Raw genomic sequence first — 26,042 nt, forward strand, 5'->3', positions numbered from 1 at the left:
GCCTATTGTAGCTGGTTGTTGCATTGCATGCACTGATTTATATTTTTTATGCTAACGTGCTAATGGTTGTGAGTGTAGATGGCTCCGGTATTGTATTCATGCCAGTTGCAGCTGATGCTGTACACGTCGCCGCATCTCCTTCGTAACGTGTGGTGTCGGCTGTACCCTCACGGTGACGATCCAGTCTATCGTGTGTACTGGGAGCGTCTAGCTGACTTAGTGTATGAGTATCACGCCGTGGTTACTCTGCGCACCAGTTCCGATTCCAGCACTTACACTCGTACTTCCCAAAGCGGCTACGCTTCGACCGCTTCCCAGGCTGTCCAGTTTGCTGCATTTGAGGTACTCGTTGAGCTCTGCTACAATGAGGTCCGGATGCAGAACCACCCAGGTTTCCACTTCTATCCTTCTCTCCATGATAATGGTCGTGTTCGTTTCCCTGTCATTGATCCGGAGTCTGATAGTGTAGCTAGCCACCTTTCTCGCTATATCACAGCTAGCTATCTTCTGACCTACGAGTTGGCTCGTGAGCTAAGTCGTGCCCGTACTGCTTTAGCCTCTGCTTTAGTCTCTGCTAGCTCAGCCATAACTCAACCATCTATAGGATTTACTCCCTATATTCCTGCCAGTTCTAGATCCCCTCTTTCCCCAGTTACTCCTCCGAGTAGCTCGGGCACCGTGACTATGAGTCCACTTAGTGCTCCTGCTGAGTGGGTTTCACTCCTCGCCACTCCTGTAGCCCCGATGATTCACCCTCCACCTGCACCTGAGGGAGAGCCCTCGAGGCAGTGTCGTCCTGTCACTTCTAACCCGGAGGTCTCAGTTAACCCCGTTAGTTCAGGATCCGAGTCCGCTTCAGGAGAGGACACGACAGCAACAGCCGAGCAGTAGAGCTTCCGAGTATTTGCAGTTGTCAGGATGGAGTATGGATGTAGTCGTACAAGTCATGATGTTTCGTTTCATGTAGGAGGGTAGTTGGATCTAGCATGTTGTTATCTTTCATGTATGAGTGTATGTATAATTGTGTTGGAACTTTATTTTATTCGCCATATTTCCTTCACCATTTCGGTTTTACTCAGATTTTGTTGCTGGCTTCTCCCCAACTTATTTTGAATGCTTCTCATCTCGGTTGCATTGCCTTGGGAAAAATCATATTAGGATGATGTGGGGAGGCTGAAGTAGCAAGGTTCGCGAGGGTACTCCTATTCGTCGTTCCGCACGACAGGCAAGACACTCACCCGAGCCGTACGTTCCACCACCGCCTCCACCGCCAAATCCGCCCTCCATCAAGCAAATTCTGCTTATGTTTGAGGAAATACATAATAATGATTTGATGGATATATTCAGAAGTATTCAAATTGTGGTTGGACAGAATGGAAATCAGCCCGGGCATCACTCCAAGAAATCTGACTTTCAAAGGACTAAGCCTCCCAGTTTCTGTCAGGCCCTTGATCCCTTGGATGCAGATGATTGGTTGAGAATTATGGAAAAGAAGCTTGAGGTTGCTCGAACTGATGAAGGGGATAAAGTTCCATTTGTAACACATTATCTTGAAGGCGCTGCTGCCATATGGTGGGAAAGTGAAAAGGCCATGTGGACTTGTGATGAAGAAATTACCTGGTCAAGATTCAAGGAACGATTCCGGAAATATCACATCCCTACGGGAATTATGAAGACTAAGCAACGTGAATTTCTCGCGCTCCTCCAAGGAATTCAGTTTGTGGGAGATTTTTTGCAGAAATTCAATCATCTGTCACGTTACTCTCAATATGATGCGGCCACTGAGGAAAGGAAGATGGACATGTTTCTTGGTGGGTTAAAACCGTAGCTCCATTGTACTCTCATAATGTTTGATTTCCCAGACTTCCAAACCCTGGTGAACACGGCTTTCATTGCTGAAAGGGAACACAAGCTTACAACAGATACTAAGCCAGCCAACAATGATCACAAGTGCAAGTTTGAGCTAGGAAAAGAAATGCAACCAGTGCAGAAGGTCCGTACCTGGCAGCCGACTCAGGTAGCATACAAGCCCAATTGGCAGCAAAATGTTAACAAGACCACCACCCAAGTCAAGAATGACGTGCTCAACCCAGTTCTAGAAAATTGTCTACGCATCAATTCCTGTTTCAGTTGTGGGAAAATAGGACATTATGCCAAGCAGTGTCCCACGAACAAGCGGGCCAATGCTATGTTCAGGCCCCAAGTCCATTATATGGAGGCATGCCCAGATCAGCACGACCTCACGGGATACATTCATCACATCTCCGCCGACGAAGCCGAAGAGAACCCCGAAGTCGTCATTGGTATGTTCCCTGTTAATAACATACCCGCCGTAATTTTATTTGACTCTGGGGCTTCCCACTCCTTGATTTCTCGGAGTTTTGTTGCCCAAAACAAATTTCCTTGTTCGCTTTTGGGCAAGAATATGCTGGTGCAAACCCCGGGATCTCTAATCAGAAGCAATATAGTCTGCCGTAATCTGGAAGTCAATATTAAAGGAGTCTGTTTTCCAACTTCTTTGATACATATTGAATCCGATATGTTAGATGTTATCTTGGGAATGAATTGGTTGACTCAGTATCAAATATGCATTAATTATGCGACCCGAGAAGTCAACTTGACCGGCCAAGAGGGACAAACTACAAAATTTATTGCTCTTAGGAGCATACCCTCCAAGGAAATGGTGTTTACAGCAATGGATGAAATGGAATTAATTCCGGTGGTCAGCGAGTTTCCTGATGTATTCCCAGAAGAACTGCCAGGCATGCCACCTGATCGAGAGCTTGAGTTTGCAATAGATCTTGTGCTCGGAACCACACCAATACACAAGAAGTATTATCAAATGCCGTCATCAGAATTGGTGGAGCTAAAGAAACAGCTTGATGAAATGCTCCAGAAAGGGTATATCCGCCCCAGCTCCTCACCCTGGGGATCACCTGCTATTTTTGTGGACAAGAAAGATGGCAACCTCCGCATGTGTGTGGATTACCGTCAGCTGAATGATGTCACAATCAAGAACAAATACCCTCTGCCAAGAGTTGATGATTTGTTTGACCAGCTCAGTGGGGCCAAGGTGTTCTCCAAGATTGATTTACGGATGGGATATTATCAGATCAAAATTAAAAGGGGGGGTATTCCCAAGACTGCGTTCTCCACCCATTACGGTCTCTATGAATATACGGTTATGTATTTTGGCCTCACCAACGCCCCCACCTTCTTCATGCATATGATGAATAAAGTATTCATGGACTTCCTCGATAAGTTCATGGTTGTCTTCATCGATGATATACTCATTTACTCGAGAAGTGAAGAAAAGCATAAGGGACACCTCCGAGCACTGTTACAACGACTCCGTAAGCATCAGTTATATGCCAAACTCAATAAATGTGAGTTTTGGCTCAAGCAAGTTGGATTCTTCGGGCATGTGCTATCCGCTGAAGGTATAGCCATGGACCCAAGCAAGGTAAAGGATGTGCTCGACTGGTTGCCACCCGCAACCGTATCTCAGATCTAGAGTTCTCTTGGATTAGCCAGATATTACCGTCGTTTCATTGAAGGGTTTTCCAAGATTGCTAAACCCATGACAGAGCTACTCAAAAAGGATAAGAAGTTTGAATGGAGTAAGGACTATGAGAAAAGTTTCACTGAGTTAAAGAAACGACTGACAACTGCACCAGTATTAACACTCCCAGATATCTACCGCAGCTTTGCGGTGTACTGCGATGCTTCTAGGAAGGGACTGGGATGCGTAATTATGCAAGATGGCAAAGTAGTAGCTTATGCCTCATGCCAGCTACGACCCCACGAGGGGAATTACCCCACTCATGATTTGTAAATGGCCGCGGTGGTTCATGCTTTAAAAACTTGGAGACACTACCTCATCAGAAAAGGGGCCAAATTTTTACCGATCACAAAAGCTTCAAATACATATTTACTCAGCCGGATTTAACTCTTCGTCAACGAAGATGGCTTGAGTTGGTTAAGGATTATGACATTGGAATAAATTACCATCTGGGTAAGGCCAACGTGGTTGTGATGCGCTCAGTCGAAAGCCCGTCAGTTTAAATGTCATATTGGAATCATTGCCTCCTGAACTTAAAGAAGAGATTGCTCAGCTCAACCCGGTGATAGATGAGGCTTGCCTAGCCAACATTCTAAAAGTTACCCCTACTCTTGAGGAAGAAATCCGCAAGGCCCATCCAAGCGATGCCGATCTACAGAAGCATGTCAAGCTTTCCGATTTTTCGAAGGATCAGTGCGGTACCCTCCGATTCAGGGGAAGGATTTGTGTGCCTAATCAAGCATATTTGAAGCAGAAGATCCTGTCAGAAGCCCATGAATCCTCGTATTCAATTCAACCTGGAGGCACAAAAATGTATGAAGACCTTTGACAAATATTCTAGTGGGATGGAATGAAGAAGGACATTGCTTATTTCGTGGCCTATTGTGCATATGCAACAAAGTAAATGCAGAACATCAGAAGCCAGCCGGACTTCTCCAACTGCTGCCAGTGTCACAATGGAAATGGGATGATGTCTGTATGGATTTCATCACCGGACTACCTAGGACCCGATGAGGCAATGATGCTATCTAGGTCATAGTGGATACATTAACCAAGGTAGCCCACTTCCTCCTGATCAGAACCTCGTATCGAGCAGATGAGCTTGCCCAACTGTATGTATCCAGAATAGTCAGTCTGCATGGACTTCCCTGAACCATCACTTCTGACCGAGGTTCACTATTTACCTCCACTTTTTGGTCCCGTCTCCATCAAGCCCTGTGGACGGAATTGAAATATAGTACCGCTTATCATCCACAGACGGATGGACAGACAGAACGAGTAAACCAAATACTCAAGGATATGCTGCGAGCCTGTGTTTTGGCCCAAGGCCCAAAATGGGAAGATTGCTTGTCGTACGCCGAGTTCTCGTATGACAATAGCTTCCAGACTAGTTTGACGATGTCACCATATGAAGGTTTGTATGGCCGTAAGTGCCGCACTCCATTGAATTGGTCTCAAACCGGAGATAGCCATATTTTCGGAAAGGATCTCATGAAGGAAGCCGAAAAGCAAGTCAAGGAAATCCGAGACAGATTGCAATTGGCCCAATCGCGACAGAAAAGTTATTAGGATGCAAAGCACCGATAGATCAGCTTTGAACCCGGAGAACATATCTATCTCCGAGTCATGCCTATGAAAGGTATCAAGAGGTTTCAAACTCGTGGAAAATTGGCACCCAGATTTATTGGTCCATTTCCCGTTATGACACGAGTGGGTGATGTGGCATATCAGTTGGAGTTACCCTCCGAATTGTCAGACGTGCATAACGTATTCCATGTTTTGCAATTGCGACGGTGCATACCACCGCCTGAGAAAAAGACTGATTTGACAGAAATAGAGCTGGCAAAGGACTTAACATATGAAGAAAGGCTGGTGAAAATTTTGGACCAAATGCAAAGAGTCACTCGCAGTAAAGCACGGAAGTTTTACTAAGTCCAATGGAAGCATCACACCGAGTCAGAATCAACATGGGAATCAGAAGAATTTCTAAGGGCATGTTATCCAGAATGGTTTTCCCAAGCAACTGAATCTTGAGGACGAGATTCATTCTAAGTGGGGGAGCTTTGTGACAGCCCAGTTTTTGCCCTCTTTTCTTTGCCTGGTTTTCAGTTAAGTTGGTTTTGAATTTAGGGTTTTTGAATCACTTCATTTGGACTTAACCACTTGGGTACTCCTTGACTTTCACCCAAGTGCTCTCTCTCCTCCTCAAAACCATCATTTCACCTCTGGTTCAACTCAAAATATTGCTTGGAATATTTTTCTTAAATGAAAAATATTCATTTTCCCCTCCAAAACCATAGTTAGCCCTTTGTGCTCCAAAGCAACCCTAATATTTCTTGCCCCAAAAATCCTGAGAAAAAATCCCAATTATTCTTTGGACCCTAGGGCACCTTTCTGAGAACAAATATTTCACCACTCTTTGGAATATTTTGGCTACAAAAATAAATTCATTTCTGGACAGAAATGGTAGTTTCTACAGTAACTACCTTTTTACTAGCTCCATTGTAGCTAGTTTTTCTTGTGCCTATTTACCTTAGTAAGTGTAAGCAAGCCCCCAAAGCTCAGCCCTTAACTCCCAGTGGTTTGACCATAGTAAATCTCCAAAGTTACTGTCCAGAAATTTGCCAGCAGTACAAATCCTTTCTACTACACATGGATCCAAGCCAAACCGTGGTAACACTTCAAACTACCAAGGACTACACGCCAGACATCAAGGTTAGCGCTTAGGGTGGCCTGATGTCATGGTTCACGCGGTGACCACGTCTGTCCGGGCGTGCTGGCATGCAAAACACGCGCTCTGCGTGCCGCCTAGCGCTCTGTTGGGCGCGTGCTCGCTGCCCAGCCTGCCCAAGCATGCCACGCCTTGCCACCATACTCGTCTCCACTCCCTTAACTCCCCCTAGCACTTGCCGATGCCGGAGGTCGCCGCAGCGGGTACGGGCACGGTCCAACCAACGACACAGTGCGCGGTGCACTGTGCTCGTCGTCTTCTCCCTCGTCCCTGTGCTCGTCGGCGCCCGCCAATAGTTCCTACGTGACCTCCGTCGTCTTCCCCCTCTCTCGCTGGCGCCATTTGTCGACGGGCGGCGTGGACAGGTGTCCTCCGGCGGAGCCCAAACCCTCCTGGCCGCCCACTTATAAATGCTACCACCCGCAGCCTCTTTGAGCACCCGCAGCTCCTCCCACACCCTCCACAAACTTGTAGAAGCCGCAGCCCGACCGGGCAGGCCGCGGGCTGCCGTCCTGAAGCTTGAGCTCACCGGCGATCCCCTTCGGATCGTCCCTGCAGCTCCAGCCCCTCCCAGGCTAGGGAGACCCTGCCAGAGCCTCCGCCAGTCTTCGGTGAGGGCGTTCCACCCTATTGGAGCCCCTGGAGCCGCCCCGAGCCGTCGTCGTCTTCGTCTCCGGCGAACCCTGCCCTCTACCTCCGTTGGAGAGGCTGATTCTGACACCGTCTGGTCACCTCTAGCCATGCTACAGGTATGGGCAGGTGCGCAATCATCTTCTCCTTCGATTCCCCCCTCTCGTTTGACTCCAAGAACCCTCGTCGCCGGCGTGTGCTCCGGCGAAGCGCCACCTCCCTCTGTTTCCTTCTCCCCTCCTTCCGGCCTGACTAGCGGGGCCCGCTAGTCAGCCACTCAGTACACGCGCGAAGAGGTATGAGTGGTGGCGCCCCAGGCATTTACGCCTTCGACGTCACCCCCCAGTCTGTTTTATTTTTTAAAATCAAATTCATTTAAATCCAGGAAACTTCAAATAGCCATAACTTTTTATCTATAAGTCCAAATGCATTGGTTCTTTTTGCATTGTGTTCTTTGTCCAAAAATCTAACAGCACCCAAAAGATGGAATTTTTTCTTGCTGTGTATATTTTCTGGTAATTTTCAGAAGGTTTCTTGATGTTTTCTTTTTGTGGTTTTATTTAGTTTCAGAAGAACAAGCTTGTCTTGAGGATTACCTGGAGATTTGTGAACCTCATCAGCACTATGGCAAGCCACATCAACATTTTCATAGTGCCACTTCAATAGTTGTGATTTTCCTATTTGAACTTATGGTTATTCTTGCATTTAAATAATTATTATGATAATTATATTCTGTTAAATGCTTGCCATGTTAGATATGCTTGATTTACAGAAAGTTTGAAATGAATCTTGCTGATAATCTAACAAGAACTTAGCTATGATAAATGATAAAATGATATAGTCATGGAGGTTAATAATTAGTTTAATTGTTATTCTTGCATGATAATGAGATTGCTAGAAATGGTTCTGGTTTAAGTGAGGTTGATCTTAACCAGAGAAGTAGCTTGAGTTGGTGATGGCTCCGTGGGAGCGTAGTTGAACTAGTTATTCTCTTCGTTATTTGATGCATATGTTAGTGATGCATAGCATGGCATTATGACACAAGTTACTTTCACTTTAAGTTGAACCTGATAAATAACTCAACTTGAATATGTTGTTGACCGGGTCATGATGCCGCTGAAACGAGTTTTTCCCAGTGCAACCACATTTGCCGGTATGGGACGACCTTAATGTGTTTCATTGTCGTGCCTCTGGTTGGTGCCTCCATCTAGGGAAGGTTATGGGTGTTCTGTACCCTGGCCCTGTAAGCAGGCATAACCTTCTGTGTCAGTTGATGAGTTAAGTGTTTGGGTCCCAGAGTGGATCGTTTCCACGACAGTGGTTTTGAGGTGTCTTGAGGTAGACACAGGGCCACCCAGGACTAGCCCGATGGGGATTGAGTCAGAGTGGCCGGGAGAGTGTCATGACAATGAAGTGGTTTCATCGGAATGTCGTTGGTCCACCCAAATGGGAGTGCGAGGCCATGGGTTCCGTAGTGTGGGTACAGTGCGCTACCTCTGCAGAGTGAATTAATCTATCGATAGCCGAGTCCACGGTTACGGACACACTCGAAAGTAGGGTACACCATGGGTCAACACTTAATAAATTTGCACACTGAGACTTGCACTAAGGTAATGGCAGTGAGGCCATCGTGTTTGAAACCAAGTGTTGGTCGGGGTTGTGATTGCCGTAAGGATCACAAGATTGTCGTTGAGTTCTTCATGTTTGTGGTCTGGAAAGGATCACGTTTGGTAAGCCAGTCCATGGGACGAGTACCACTTGAGCATATTCACAGCATGTTGGATATATATATTGTTGCATTGTATTTAATTGGTTAAGTATCATGATATTGTTTGTCATTATGTTAATGCTTTTTGTGAGCTTGAAAGTACATTCAATGTACTGACCTGGCATGTCATGCCAGATTTCAGGAAAGTCTCGTTGGAAAGGAGAGCTGCCCGAGTCTAGATCGTGTCCACATCGGTGTCCCTGTGCTATGGAGTCCCGCTACGATGTTATTCCACTACCGCGTAGTTGTCATGATCGAGGCCCCTTTATGTTTACTAAATAATGTACATATTGTTCAGCCGCACCGTGTGTGCCGCTTGGCCTCGCTAACTGTTGTAATATGAACTATGCTCCGCTAGCATGAATAAAGCGGTTATTTTTCTGTACCAAGTTGTTGTGTGTTGCCAGAAGACAAGGTCTCTGGGCTGGCAATGCAGGGTAAACCGGTCACTCTGAGCCGAGGTGCCAAAACCCTTGGTATCAGAGCCACGCTGACTGTAGGCCATGCTAGACTACGCCGAGTTAATTGGACATTAGATACGAGTTGTAGTTCAGTGCCGGTAGCCTATTGTAGCTGGTTGTTGCATTGCATGCACTGATTTATATTTTTTTTATGCTAACGTGCTAATGGTTGTGAGTGTAGATGGCTCCGGTGCTGTATCAATGCTAGTTGCAGCTGATGTCATACACGTCACCGCATCTCCTTCGTAACATGTGGTGTCGGTTGTACCCTCACTGTGAAGATCCAGTGTATCATGTGTACTGGGAGCGTTTAGCTGACTCAGTGTATGATTATCACGTCGTGGTTACTCTGCGCACCAGTTCCGATTCCAGCACTTACACTCATATTTCCCGAAGCGGCTACGCTTGTACCGCTTCTCAGGCTGTCCTGTTTGCTGCAGTCGAGGTACTCATTGAGCTCCGTTACAACGAGGTCAGGATGCAGAACCACCCAGGTTTCCACTTCTATCCTTCTCTCCATGATAATGGTCGTGTCCGTTTCCCTATCATTGATCCGGAGTCTGATAGTATAGCTAGCCACCTTTCTCGCTATATCACTGCTAGCTATCTTCTGATCTACGTGTTGGCTCGTGAGCTGAGTCGTGCCCGTACTGCTTTAGCCTCTGCTTTAGTCTCTGCTAGCTCAGCCACAACTCCACCATCTGTAGGATTTACTCCCTATATTCCTGCCAGTTCTAGATACCCTATGAGATCTGAGAAAATCGTTGTGCTTCCTCTTCCATAGATTGGTTAGACCTTTTTCTCGAACTCCTAGTACCTAAATACACACGAAGATTGAAAATAGTTAATGTCTAAAATAGAGTATGTCAAAGGACCGACAGCTGAATGTTTAATTCTAGTACATTATATATGATCTTTCAATGTGTGTGAAATCATCAACTTTATATACAAATTCTCCAGACATGGAGAGCATCGCAGCAAGCCAATAGTGGTGTTCAGATTAAGACACACTATATAAATGTGTAAGGTCTTGACAGAATCCAGCACCCCTAATACGCCATCCATGGACAAGCTCTTCATTCAGCATAGAACATAATATTAGCACCGAAAGTGTACTCCAAGATGATGTTTAACTTATGCGCACAAACGAAAAATGCAGATTACTAAACTATACATGGATAACATACAATACCTGAATAAGTGTGGTGCAAACCACCAACTTGTAACCTTCAAATGGATCAAAAAATACACCCAAGGTCTCCAGTTTAGGCACAGAGACCACAGGTATTTGAGAAGGTTTAGAACAACAATCAAGGAGCAACCTTTGAAGTGAAGGGGCATCTTCGATGATGAGCTCTTGTCCTTCAAAATGAATTCCAATGCTTGACTTTATTTTGAGACAAGGGGTATGGATTACTAGTCCAAAAATAAACATAAAATGCTCCAGCGCAGGGCAGCTAGAGTGGATGATGCTGTGCAGTGAGGCCACCGACAGATCAACCAACACAAGCGCAAGTTTTTTCAGAAGTGGGAGCTAAAGCATTTGTACTAGATTGTCTGCTAGATGGCACCGGGTCAAGGTGACTGTGTGGAGAGAGGAGGAAAACCATGAGATGGGCATCGATGGTGAGGGCACAGATGCAGCTCTTGGTGATAACCTATCACTATAGTAATGGTATAACTCAAGCTGCTAGAGTTTCTCAAATTGATGGGATATCAGCCAGGCAGCCACTGTGCAGGGTATGTCAAACCGGTAGCATGCTGGGATGCAGATGCGTTGAAAGGAGCCCTAGTGGGAGGAGATGATGGCTCTGGGGAGTTCAGAATCATCATCGACAGATAGCTAACGACGGTCAAGATTAAGAGGCTCGGAGCACCACTGAGTGCGCCACCGAGATGCGAGGACTTATGTGCGGCAGCCATCCTTGGTGGGGAAAAGCTAGACGATCTCCCCAAGGATTGTGTCCGGGAGATCGCTGCTGCGGTCCGCTGGAGATTCTACTGGTTCCTCAGGTCCATGGGGGCATGGCCGCTTCTGGCCACACAGCCGGGTCCGAGATCTACATCCGGCGGCAGCAATGACCGGAGCCTCATCTGTGTACATACCAATCTGGAAAAATGGTAGAAACATACATGTAGGACATTCAACATCAATTCTCAAGATCTAGAAGAAAAAATAGCACAAACATATATGTAGGACATTCAAAATCAATTCTCAAGATCTGGCCATGAATTATTAGCACGCACACTAACCCTAGTCATATTATTAGCAATTATCATTTGTACAGAGCAAACAATTAATCACTAACCCTATACGAATACCATTTAAACAATCAATACACTATGTGCATCTAACGGATCTTAATTACTCTTATTTCATGGACTGAGATTACATAACCTTAGGATTTGTATTCCAAAAAATAAGAGAGGGGGAGTAACCAGAGAAAACACATGTTACGTTTGCCCCACAAATGGGTATATAGATGACTAACCGGTTTTCCGTCGGAGTCGCAGTCGTTGCCGGAGTTTCTGCTGACCTCCGGCTCTGGATGGGGAGGCACAACGACACCGATGAAGTCAAGGTTGTGTTGCTCCCCGCGCGAGACCTCATTGGTGGCGACGATAACCTCTGTTCCCAACTTGATGCGTTGTGCGGGTGCTTCAACAGCCCTGGCGTCGCCACTCCCTCCGATGGTGTGCTTCGGCGGCATCCTCATACACTCCAGGGTCTAGATGTTGGTGACCACTGTGGACCGGGGGTGCGGCCGCCAATTATGGCCGACGACTCTGGCACGCCATTAATACAGACCAGTGGGAGCGAGGCAGGCGGCGGCCAAAGGCTGTCTCGCCTCCCAGTGAGCCTGCGCGGTGGACTTCTGGCATTCCTACGATCATTTCACACAGCTACTCGCACGCCTCCTCGTGATACTTCGGAGCAAAAATGCCTCCCGTTAATTCACTCACCTGCACGCACGCCTCCCAGTCTACCTGCACGGTGGACTGCTCGCACGCATCCCGTCAACTCACGCCTGCTCACACGGGGCGAGTGGCAGCACATATTTTTTTTGTCTTTTGATGATCCATTCTGCCGCTTTACTGCTTAACCGAAGCATGGCATGGTCTAACGCACACGGTCCAAATAAATAACCCGTATGAGATATTGGTTGCTAGTTATTAACAATCTCCCATTTGTAAGAAGACTATATCTATACGTGTCTCAAATTTGACGAAAAAATACAGTATCACAGTCTACTGGTGTCCATATATGACACCAGGATAAGTTTCATGAATTTCAACTAAATTTTGGATTTACTGAATTTTAAAAATCTGTATTCTCAAGGTTTTGAAATGTCTTGCATGGGGAAACATGCACCCAAGGACACACATATGATTTTGCAATCCATTTTGGTGCACATGTAGCTCAAATTTGTTTTTTGCACATTAAATCCCTAGTAAATCAATCAATGTATAAAGACGGTCGAATGATCTCTATTATATTATTTTAACATGACACTCCTTTGGTCACATGTTCATTGCAGAAAAAGTTCGACATGCCTTAGAGTGGTTGTGGTGGTGTGGGATGTGTGTGTCTGTGTCTGTGTGGGGCGGGGGGGAGGGGTCCGGCAGTACACTATGAGTCGTGAGCCTCCGTGCGGGATTATTGATCATTTTGTGAGTCATATATGCCACATCAAAGTCGTTAATTGGTTATTTAAAGCATTACACAAACCTTTCATTCCTACATGTTCGGGCCACATGCATGCATTGGTGGTCCTCTCGGACGCTCCCTCGTGCGATTATCAGCGATGTTCCCATCGTTAGCCCGAAAAGGTTTACAGTTTCCACCGACAACGGGAGGCATTTGACCAAAAGGTGGATTCACCTTGGCATGTGTGTGGTGTGGATCATGGTGAGATTCCATATCAAAGTTTGGGCACGTGCGTACACATGAGTCCCTCCCAACTGCTTGAAGTGAGGGGGCTACACATCATGGTGTAGTGTGTTTCCGGTTTGCGAAGCATGTGCCACGTCAAAGTTGTGCATTGGGTATTCAAACATCAGATAACACATGGGCACATGCACGTGGTGGTTTTGTCCTATGACACTCACTCGCGTGTGACTCTCTCTGGGCCAGTGAGGTCGTCAACGATCAGTTCAACGTACAACGAGAGAGAGGTTAATTTGACCAACAAGGATGGTTCTTTTTTGGTTTGTGTTACGTATATGCATGGTAGGAGTATGTAGTAAATGCCAAAGAGGGGGCAACATGAATACTCTATATATAAGCATACGTCATAACCTCGCTCCATGTGGGGACTTTCCGGTTATCGAGGCAGGTGCCACATCAAAGTTGTACATTGGTATTCAAACATCATGCAATACCATGCAGGTGGTGGTTGCCCTATAAGAACTCACTTGCGTGCGGCTCTTCCATCTGTGGGCATGCGAGGTTGTCCTCCATCACTTTAACCCAATGAGAGAGAGGTTACTTTGGAATGATTCTTTTTTACTTTGTGTTGTATAGTAGAAGTACATATATACCACGCGTCGAATGGGGGCATACATATAACACATACCACGCATCATGAACCTTGCTCTCTATGGGGACTTTTTGGTTTCCTATATATGTGGTGCCACATCAAAGTTGTGAATTGCATATTCAAACATCACATAAACACCTCTTTGGGCCACATGCAAACGCTGGAACGTAGTCCTATACAGGTTGCTCACTCGCATGTGACGTACACTTCATTTTCTGTGGGCAAGCGAGTTCGTCGTCCATCACTTTGACCCAACGAGAGAGAGGTACATTTGACGACCAAGGAGGATTAATTCTTTTAGGATAGTGTTACTAGGTGTATAATATGCATTTGTGCGGATGTCCTGGGGTCAAGCCGTGGCATCCGCGGCGGAGGGCCAGAGGGTGGCCAGCTTAGCCGCGGCCGAATGTGATGTGGCGCTGAAGGAATCCAAGGACATGCAGGAGAAGTGTCGTGTGGTGGAAGCCGAGTTGAAGACCCTCCGAGATGAGTAGGCCATCCAGGCCAAGGCAGCCAAGGAGCAGGCCACGGAGTGCAGCCTCCTGGAGAAATTTAAGGAGGAGGTGGAGGTGGCCCAGGCGTCCCTCGCCAAGGCCGAGAAGGTGGTTAGGGCCTGCAAACCCTTGAGAGGTTCAAACTCTGGGGTGCGTGCGGAGATCTCAACCTACCCAGCCTGCCAACTCGCTAACCTCATGGCCAATCGCATCGAGCTTGAAGGGACAGGAAGACACAGTAGTTTACCCAGGTTCAGTCCACTTTGCGGTGTAAAACCCTACTCCTGCTTTGTATTGTATTTTCCTCGAGGGGCTGAGGAAGAACTAGTACAATGGAGAACAGCCTCAGGAGGCATGTTCTTGGGCTCAAGTGAGATGATGAGATGGTGAGGGTAGAATGGACTCCCTCGACCCTCTCTTCTCTCCTCTCTCTAGATTTCGACACCTCTCTATGGTGGTGGCTAGGCCCTATTCATAGTGGCCTTGGTCATCTTCCCAAATGTTGGTGGGAAGGGATCCCACAATGGCCAAATTTGAAGGGAGACAACAAGTACGTCCCTATCCTGACTAAAGTGCTCTTCGCCTGCAAAAGCCTCTGGCCGTGATGCGGCGGTGGGCTCGGTGATGACCTCCGCCCTGCCGTCCTGGTGGTCTTTGTCTTGTTGCAACCAAACGGAAACCTTTGGTTGATCCCTCGGGACTCTGTGCCTGCTACTTTCCTCCCTTGCACCAAAGAGGAAACTGGTACTCTGCGCCTGCTGGTGCCCACTTGGCCTTGGTCTTCATGGCTCACGTCAGCCGAACCTCGCGAGGTGTACCTTGCATAGAAATCTCCGGTCCTCGGGAGCCAGCTAGAGGGGGCCGATCCCCTTGGAGTTCTTGGTGTCATCCGCCTCCCAATGCTTGGCCCCTCGCGAGGGTCTTGAGTTGTGGATGCTGAAACTGGGCCATACTAGGCCGTCGATGGAGCCACGCCGTGGGCCACAGGCAGGCAAGTATAGGTACCCCCGTATCCAGAACACCGACAATAGCCCCCAGGCCCAAGGTGCGCTCGGACTTGGCATCTCGCTGAAGCCAAAGGGCAAGTGCGGAGCGCCGCAGGCCCTAACCGCCTGCGGCCTTGGACGATGCATGGCGATTGATGGAACGTGGGCGTATCCACTTCCCCATACTGCCTCGGCAACCGTTCCTGGTTGAAAAAAAGGCAGACACCTACCACTAAGCCTTCATTGCCTTCCTTTCGTCTTGCTTCAGATCCCCTTCTCTCCCTACGCCGGAAATATCCTCCAGATCGGCCGACCCTCTTCGCCAAGCTCTCGCCAGATGACCTCCGACAAGGCTAAGGCTCGGGCCTCGGTTGCCGGCTCCACTGCTTGGTTCAAGTCAATGCTGAGCGCACCCACCGTATCCAAAGAGAAGCATCAGACCGTGCTTCTCTTGACAGCGAGTGACGACAGCAAAGGGGGAGACAGCACACCGGGTTGGCTCTGCCAAGCCGGAACCCTCGAACAACACCTTCTACCCCTTCTTCCTACACAACGTCTATGCTGGGCTGATCCCTCCTTCCTCCCGCTTCTTCTACGTTGTCCTACACCATTATGGGATCCACACGCTCCATCTTCATCCCAATTCCATCCTCCTCCTATCCATCTTTGCCTTCTACTATGAGGCGTTTATGGGGGTTATGCCCTCCGTCGCGTTGCTGCACCACTTCTTCTTCCGTCGGGTGAACAGCCACCAATGCACAGGGTGCGCTTGCTTCGTTGCGGCAATGGAAGCAATGCGATCTCCTGCGCCGGGAAGTTGGAGGACTTCCAGAACAAATGGATCCTCATGGACGCCAAGCGCTCACATGCCCTGCTGGAGCTGCCGACTGGACTCCCGACATCCGAGAAAGGGTAGTCTCATGAGAAGCTCACCGGCCCCATGGCAAGGTGAGGTCTACTATGCAAACTTCTTCTTGTAGACGTTGTTGGGCCTCCAAGAGCAGGGGTGTGTAGGACAGCATCAAATTTTCCTCAAGTGGATGACCTAAGGTTTATCAATCCGTGGGAGGTGTAGGATGAAGATGGTCTCTCTCAAATAACCCTGCAACCAAATAGCAAAGAGTCTCTTGTGTCCCCAACACACCCAATACAATGGTAAATTGTATAGGTGCACTAGTTCGGCGAAGAGATGGTAATACAAGTGCAATATTGATAGTAGATATAGGTTTTTGTAATATGAAAATATAAAAAACAGCAAGGTAGCAAGTAACAAAAGTGAGCGAAAACAATATTTCAATGCATAGAAACAAGGCCTAGGGTTCATACTTCACTAGTGCAAGTTCTCTCAACAAGGATAATATAATTGGATCATATAACAATCCCTCAACATGCAACAAAGAGTCACTCCAAATTCAGTAATAGCGGAGAACAAACGAAGAGATTATTGTAGGGTATGAAACCACCTCAAAGCTATTCTTTCCGATCAATCCATTGGGCTATTCCTATAAGTTTCACAAACAACTCTAGAGTTTGCAGTAAAATAGCACCTTAAGACACACATCAACCAAAACCGTAATGTCACCTAGATACTCCAATGTCACCTCAAGTATCCGCGGGTATGATTATATGATATGCATCACACAATCTCAGATTCATCTATTCAAACCAACACAAAGAACTCATAGAGTGCCCCAAAGTTTCTACCGGAAAGTCAAGACGAAAACGTGTGCCAACCCCTATGCATAAGTTCACAAGGTCACTGAACTCGCAAGTTTATCACCAAAACATACATCAAGTGAATCAATAGAATACCCCATTGTCACCACGGGTATCTCATGCAAAACATACATCAAGTGCTCTCAAATCCTTAAAGACTCAATCCGATAAGATAACTTCAAAGGGAAAACTTAATCCATTACAAGAAGGTAGAGGGGGAGAAACATGATATGATCCAATTATAATAGCAAACCTTGTGATACATCAAGATCATGCCATATCAAGAACTAGTGAGAGAGATCAAATACATAGTTACTGGTACATACCCTCAGCCCCGAGGATGAACTACTCCCTCCTCATCGTGGAGAGCGCCAGGATGATGAAGATGGCCACTGGTGATGATTCCCCCCTCCGGCAGGGTGCTGGAATAGGGTCCCGATTGGTTCTTGGTGGCTACAGAGGCTTGTGGCGGCGGAACTCCCGATCTAGGTTATGGTCTGGAGGTTTGGGGATTTATAGGAGAGGTTGGCGTCAAGAACAAGTCAGGGGGCCCCATGGAGAGTCCACGAGGCAAGGGGCGCGCCCTAGGGGAGGGGGCGCGCCCACCACCCTCCTGGGCCCCATGGGACTCCCCTCCAGTAACTCTTTGTTCCAGTATTTTTTATATTCTCCAGAAAAAATCTTCGTTTATTTTCAACGCATTTCGTGAACTTTTATTTCTGCACAAAACAACACCACGGTAGTTCTGTTGAAAACAGCGTCAGTCCGGGTTAGTTCTAATCAAATCATACCAAAATCATGTAAAAATATTATAAACATGGCATGAATACATCAAAAATTATAGATATGTTGGAGACGTATCAAGCATCCCCAAGCTTAATTCCTGCTCATCCTCGAGTAGGTAAATGATAAAAACAGAATTTTTGATGTGGAATGCTACCTAACATATTTATCAATGTAATCTTCTCTATTGTGGCATGATTATTCAGATCCATAAGATTCAAAACATAAGTTTAATATTGACGTAAAAACAATAATAATTCAAGCATACTAATAAAGCACTCATGTCTTCTCAAAATAACATGGCCAAAGAAAGTTATCCCTACAAAATCATACAGTTTGGCTATGCTCTATCTTCACCACACAGAATATTTAAATCGTGCAAAACCCCGATGACAAGCCAAGCAATTGTTTCGTACTTTTGATATTCTCAAACTTTTTCAATCTTCATGCAATACATGACTGTGAGCCATGGACTTAGTGTAGGACCTTGAAGTATGTCTAGAGGGGGGGGTGATTAGACTACTTGACCAATTAAAAACTCAATTGGTTCCCAATTTTAGTGTTTGGAAGATTTTAGCAATCTTTGGACAAGTCAAGCAATCATCACACAATTCAAGCAAGCATGCAAAGAGTATATGAGCAGCGGAAATTAAAGCATGCAACTTGCAAGAAAGTAAAGGGAAGGGTTTGGAGGATTCAAACGCAATTGGAGACACGGATGTTTTCAGCGTGGTTCCGATAGGTGGTGCTATCGTACATCCACGTTGATGGAGACTTCAACCCACAAAGGGTAACGGTTGCGCGAGTCCACGAAGGGCTCCACCCACGAAGGGTCCACGAAGAAGCAACCTTGTCTATCCCACCATGGCCGTCGCCCATGAAGGACTTGCCTCACTAGCGGTAGATCTTCACGAAGTAGGCGATCTCCTTGCCCTTACAAACTCCTTGGTTCAACTCCACAATCTTGTCGGAGGCTCCCAAGTGACACCCAGCCAATCTAGGAGACACCACTCTCCAAGAAGTAACAAATGGTGCGTTGATGATGAACTCCTTGCTCTTATGCTTCAAATGATAGTCTCCCCAACACTCAACTCTCTCTCATGGGATTTGGATCTGGTGGGAAGAAGATTTGAGTGGAAAGCAACTTGGGGAAGGCTAGAGATCAAGATTCATATGGTAGGAATGGAATATCTTGGCCTCAACACATGACTAGGTGGTTCTCTCTCAGAAATGGTAAGTTGGAAGTGTAGGTTTGTTCTGATGGCTCTCTCCACGAATGAAGAGGAGGTGGAGGGGTATATATAACCTCCATACAAAATCTAACCGTTACACACAATTTACCAAACTCGGTGGGACCGAATCAACAAACTCGGTCGGACCGATTTAGTAAACCTAGTGACCGTTAGGGTTTTCGGTGGGACCGACATGCAACTCTGTAGGACCGATATGGTTAGGGTTACGGCATAACGTAATCTCGGTAAGACCGATTACACAAACTCGGTGAGACCGATTTTGGTAATAAGCTTTCCAGAGAGTTGGTCAGGTAAACTCGGTGGGACCGATTGCTCACCTCGGTTAGACCGAAACGTTACGAAGGGAAATAGAGAGACTACAATCCCATCTCGGTGAGACCGAGATCCTTATCGGTGACACCAATTTGCCTAGGGTTTGTGGCAGTGGCTATGGCATTTGAACTCGGTGGCGCCGGATAGAAAGAATCGGTGTGACCGATTTTGACTTTGGGTTTAGGTCATATGAGGATGTGAGAAAGTAGTTGAGGGTATTTGGAGCATATCATTAAGCACTTGAAGCAAGAGGCTCATTAAGCAACACATCATCCCTCCTTGATAGTATTGGCTTTTCCTATAGACTCAATGTGATCTTGGATCACTAAAATGTAAAATGAAGAGTCTTGAGCTTTTGAGCTTGAGCCAATCCTTTATCCTTGATATTTTGAGGGATCCACTTTCATCATCCATGTCATGCCATTCATTGAGCTTTCCTGAAATAATAGTCTTCGAATAGCATTAGCTCAATGAGCAATATGTTGTTATGAATTACCAAAACCACCTAGGGATAGTTGCACTTTCAATCTCCCCCTTTTTGGTAATTGATGACAACATATAGATCAAAGCTTCGACAAATGATAATAAGCTTGAAAAAACATCGTCGCTTTGAGAAGTATGTGATAAGCAAGAGCTCCCCCTAAATTTGTGCATAGTTTAAGATTTGCTTTGGACTGCAAATGCACAAAGAATTAGGCTCATGTGTTACTCTTCCATGTCACATACATCTTGGTGGAGTGCTCAAAATAATAAAGATTGAATACATGCACTCATCACCAAGCAAAGTGAATGATCATATAAGGATAGGTAAGATAATATCATCAAACAGGCATAAGTGTAGCTTATGATCAAACACATGATCATCAATGTCTCACAGATAATAGCATAGTATCTCAAGCAATCAAAAGCAAACAAAGTTTAACCACCAAAGCAAGAGAGAACAAAAGAAACACTCTCTCTCTCGAAGCCTATGATCTATACGTTTTTCTCCCCCTTTGGCAACAAGTTACCAAAAAGTTCATAGAAATGCATAGTGCTAGATCGACTCTCAGGCTTGATATTCAGGTGGTGGTGTAGAGATCGCTCCTTGGACGAAGGCTTCCGTTGATGTGGAGGGAGCTGGAGGAGTTGGTGCTGGAGCTGGTTGCCCTGGAGCTATAGGAGATGTAGCTGGTGAAGATGATGTGGCTCTAGTGTCTGTCACAGGCACTGCAGTTGACCTCTGAGCTCTAGGCACTCTGGCAAATGCATCAACTGTTGTCTTGCCCTTCCTCTCCTGCATGTCATCCTGAAGCTGCTCCAGAACTGACTGAATCTCAGTTACCTTGACATCTAGATCATAGAATTTTTGTTCCATGATTCTTTCCAGGCTCTCCTGATTTTGAGTTAGGGTGGCCAACCCCTTCTCAATCCTCAGTGTTGATGCTATCAAGTAACCAAGCTGTTCCTGCTTGTTCTTCAAAAAGTACTCAGATGCCTCCTCTTGAGTTGGCATCTTGGCAGCCTTCTCTCTCTTTGCTTTCTCCTTCTTCTCTTGAGCTTGCACTGATGATGGTTCATTCTCATTCATTACAACCTGATTATCCTCAAAGTCTGGATAGAGAGCAAAATGTTCCTTATCCAAGAAATATTTTCATGTGCCCATCTTTGAGTAAATCAACTCCTGAATCTGTGGGGCATATCCACAACTTCTCTTTTGGTCTGCTGCATTCCTCTTGATGGTCTCAACCATAAGGCTCATGACCTTGAATTTCTGTGGCACATCAAACAAGTGCAACATGTTGATAGCATGCCCTCTAATCATGTTGTGGTCACTAGGCTTGGGCAAAAGAGTGTGCCTTAGGATCCAGTTGATCGTTGGCAGCCCTGACAGAAGAAAATGAACTGACCCAAACTTATGTGTCTCAAGAGCTTTGTCTAGGATCTCCTTATACATATGTGCCATGGAATTGTGATCCATCTTCTTCTTGGCATAGACATCCAAGTCATCTTCACTCTCCTTTGGGGCATTGATTAGATTGGCCCATTCCTCATCGGTTGACTGGTACCTTGTACCTTCAGACATCCAAACTATCCTCCCATCTGGATAGAAGTGTGCTGTGGAGTAGAATTGCATAATGAGTTCATCATTCCAGTTGGTGAGCTTCTGCCCAACAAAATCTGCAACTCCACAAGCAACAAAACCGTCTTGCACTCCAGGATAGTGTTCTTCATTTTCCTTTATGTAGGTCCAGTCGACCCACCTCATATCACACACTATGGGCTTCTTGTCCAACAAGATTGTCTCATAAAAGTCATGTTGTTCCTTTGTATGGAACCTGTAATCAACAGCAGTCCTTCTCCTGGTGGCATATGGATATGTCATTCTCCATAGCCTCAACCCTGAGTCTCTCCTGATATTCATGTCCTCAGCCACAGGATGAGCATCATTGTGGTCTGGAATCTTGGGCTTGAGCTTCCTCAGGACTTGTCCTTCATCATCTTCCTCATCAGCAACTTCAGGAACTAGGGCCTTGTTCTTCTCAGCAGCTGGAATACTCCTGGTATTCCTCTTTGGTGCACTCTTGGGCTTGAGGGCAGCTTTGGGTGCTTCTTTGGGCTTTGATGTTGCAACCCCTGAATTTATAGCATCACCCATCAGCTTTTGTGCCTTGGGTGCTGGTGCAGCAACCTCTTCTTCCTCTTCCATCATGGAAGGTTGACCAACAACTCTGGCCATGGTCTTTTTGACCCTTTCCTTCCTTTTCTTTCCTTCTGTAGCTGGCTCTTTGGGATCAGTCTTTTTAGGCAATTGAGTTGATCCTCTGACCTTCAGCATAGGTGTCCTCTTGGCAGGAACCGTCCTATTGAGTCCAGGCTTTGTGGTCTTTGCTGAGGCATACTCCTTTTTGAGCACTACCTTCTTGGAAGTAGCCTCATCTTCTTCTGCCATATAATCCTCATCCTCAGAATCTGAGGTTCTCTTCTTCCTTGTCCTTGTGGCAGCTTTAGGCAGATTGCTTGAGGTGCTCCTGCTGCCATCATCTGAAGAACTTGAGGGACTAGTGCCCTCACTCATGTGAATCTGCTCTTCTGACTTGTTCTGACTATCACTTTGGTCTGACATGCTGAAAATCACTAACTACTGACCCTGTGAATAGTTATAGATGAGATAGAATGGATGAGCATCACAAAATGCAGAGATTTTTGCAAAAGAATGATTCAAAAACTTAGTTTTAGTTTTCCACAGAAAGCATTTTGGATCAACCGATTTTCAAACTCGGTGATACTGAAGCAGTTTTGGAACCTAAACTGGTGAACTCGGTTGGACCGAATCATAGTTCGGTGGCACCGAGACTGCTAGGGTTTCACAAAGTTTTAAAATCAGTCACACCGATTAGCAATTCTCTGTCAGACCGAGAGTTACTAGTGAAATGGCGTTAGCCAAATCGGTGGGACTGGGTTTTTCAACTCGTTGGGTCCGAGATGGTTTCGGCGGAAACCTAACCCTATATTTTCAAATCACATCTATTCTAAGGATTGTATTGAATAGATAGGAGTGTTTCAATCGTGGCAAGAATCATAATGAACACAATGTGCTAGGAATCAGACGAGGATAGCACTGTGATCGAGTCCATACCCTAGCTTGGCGATGAACTCGCTACGAAGGTAACAGCGGGGGTGAATTCCGTTGACGGCGGCGGAGACCAGCGACAGGAGGCGGCTGGCGACGAGGAGACGATCAGGAGACCCTGGAGGCAGAGCGAGCTATGTGCGGGCGAAGGGGTTTGGAGAAGTTTCCAAATTTTTGCCCGTGAGTAATATATAGCCCGACCCTGTCGGTGTGACTGAGTGGAACAACTCGGTGGCACCGAGATGCATAACTGTGTACAGTTACAGCAACTTAGTGTGACCGAAATGTTCAAATCGGTTGCACCGAGATTGAAAACCTAGATAGACTTAGGGCTTCTTTGATTCAAAGGAATTTTATAGGATTTCTGGAGGATTGAAATCCTTAGGATTTTTTCCTATATTGGTCCTTTGATTTATAGGATTGGATCCCATAGGAATTTTTCCTATGGAATCTTTTATACTGCATTTCATAGGAAATTTAACATCCACTCCAACCTCTTTTTACAATTCCTTTGTTTTTCCCGTGGCATCAAACAATCATTACTAATTCTATAAGATTCAAATGGGTATGCCACTCCAACCCTACACTTTTCCTATTCCTATGTTTTCAAAATCCTACGAATCAAAGAGGCCCTTAGTGATCTCGGTAGGACCGAAATGGATGAATCGGTCAGACCGAGAATCACAAAGAAGTTTTGTAAGTTTAAGTCTATGACGAATCGGGGACTTTGAGTGCTCCTCACACAGAGTGGTTCAAATCTGACTTGATCAAATTTTGTGATGTAGCATGAATAGAGTTTGAGACGAGAAAAGCATAGATAGCTAGAGAAAGTTCTTAGGCATTCTTGTCCATCCACTTGGCAGAAAGAAAAAGAACCCAAACAATTAAAGCAACAATTGGATGTCCTCCAATGAGAAAAATATGCAACCAACATGCTCACCAAATAGAATGGCAAATGAAATATGTGGCAAAGCATGCACAACCAATTCTAGCATCTATCAAACAATTGGCAATGACTAGGTCATCTATATATGAGTATATTGACTTAGGAGTCAAATGAGAACATTTGATCATAGGTCATACTCATCGTTTAAGCTCAAGTGGGGTTACCACTTTTACATAATGCATTGATGTGTTCACATCATTAGAGTTGCTTTGACTCAATTCTTAGAGTTAAGCTCCCCCTAGATGTGAGATCCCCTTTTAGAGGGATGAACTAACCTTGGGTTTTGTCGATGATGACTTCATGTAGGTGTTAAAGATGTGGATGCTCAATGTTGATGTAGATCATTTGGAGCAATCCTATGGAGTGAGTTGCACTTTCAACATACCTACATGGGTTAGTCCCACAAGGAAGAAATAAGAATATCCATAGACTTAGAGTGATGCACACACAAGATGATGTCCATGAAATCATTAGGTTACCTTGTCCCTTGCCATACCAACATGAGGGTTTGTGACTCCTTGAACTAGTGCAAGATGTGGAAGTTGATTGCACTTGTCCTTGCCATAATGATATGAGTGAAGAATGTTGGTGGAGTCACCCTCAAAAACTCTCTAGTTCTTCTTCTTCGGGATCCACATCATCTTGATGGTAATCCTTGGAGTTGTAGTCATACTTGATGAAGTAGAACTTGATGTAGTCTTGGGAACCCACTTGACCAAGGCCTTAGGTGCTTCTTCAAATGCATCAATCTCCTCTTGAAGCTTGTCCTTGCCTTTGTTCTTATGGTCTTGTGGTGGAAGATCATCTTGTGCTTGTGTTCCCTTGAAGGAAGCAGGATCATACTTCTCTTGTTGAGGAACAAACTTTGTCTTGGGGTATTGATCTTCTTCCCACTCAACTCCATTGGCATTGAACTTTCATTCAAAATCAACACCTTGATTCTTCCGGTGCCTTCCTTGCTTGCGTACAATTTCCTCGAATTGCTTACTCCCGGCAAGGCTCTTGTATACACCTTTCTCTATGATTCCCTTCAATAAGCTATTTTCTTGCTCAAGTGTAACTTGGCTAAGAGAATCATTAGTGGAATCATGAGAACTACTAGAAGCAACAATATTGGATTTGGCATTATTATTGTTACTACTAGAGGAAGGATCTTTCTTGTACTTGTTACTAGAATTGACTTGAGGCATGTAAGTAGATAAGAGTAAACGCTTGGCAATGTAAGAAGAACTTTTCTTACGGAGATCATCATTGATTACTTTTAGGAACTCATGCTCTTGCTCAAGATTGAGCTTTTCAAAGCGTAACTTCTCATGAGCCCTTAAAAGTTCTCGATGATCTTCGAAGATAGTTTCATGAGCTAACTTAAGAGTGTTTAGTTCTTTAGTTAGAAGCTCAATCTTCTCCTTATCATTGTCATTCGTTTTATCTTGATGAGCATGATTAATTGACGTTTCATCATAGTATTCATCACTAGAGTTGTCAACAAGTAAATCATCATCACCTAGCAAGTCATCTTCATCACTATTGAAATCAACATACTCGGGATGTGTTACCTTTGGACCTTTGGCCATGAAGCATCTTCCAATTCCTTCATTCGGTGAGTCAAATATGTCGTAGGAGTTGGTTGACACAAGAGCTAGACCGGCAACACCTTCATCTTGAGTATATTCGGAGTCGGAGTGATAGCTTCTCTCGGAGTGATTGTCGGAGTCGGAGCCGGATACCCATTCACCAATATGAGCTTGATGTCTTCATTTTGTGTAGCTCCTTGATGACTTGTCCTTCCTTTCTGAATCCTTGCTTCTCCGTGAGGGTCTTCGTTCATAACAATCATCTCTCCTCCTCCTCTCTCTTGGTGGTGATTCTTCTCTTTTGCTTCTTCTTTTTGGAGAATATTCTCTTCTTTTGTAGGGTGTCATACACTCATTGGAATAGTGTCTGGGTCTCCCACAATTGTAGCAATTGCGCTCTCGACTAGAAGATCTTTTGTCATTGTAGGACCTTGACTTAGAGCTTTTTTCTTTGCTTCTACACTTGTAGAATTTGTTGAAGTTCTTCACCATTAAGCTCAATTCTTCATTGAAGGTTTGTTTCTCACTTGATGATGTGGGGGATTCACATGAGGCTTTGTAAGCACCACTTGACTTGTTGTGAAGTTCGTCCTTTTCCTTGAGTGACATCTCATGAGCAACAATTCTTCCAATGACTTCCGTTGGCTTGAGATCTTTGTAGTTTGGCATCAT

The sequence above is a fragment of the Triticum aestivum genome, chromosome 2B (assembly GCF_018294505.1).
Source record: "Triticum aestivum cultivar Chinese Spring chromosome 2B, IWGSC CS RefSeq v2.1, whole genome shotgun sequence".
NCBI lineage: Eukaryota > Viridiplantae > Streptophyta > Magnoliopsida > Poales > Poaceae > Triticum > Triticum aestivum.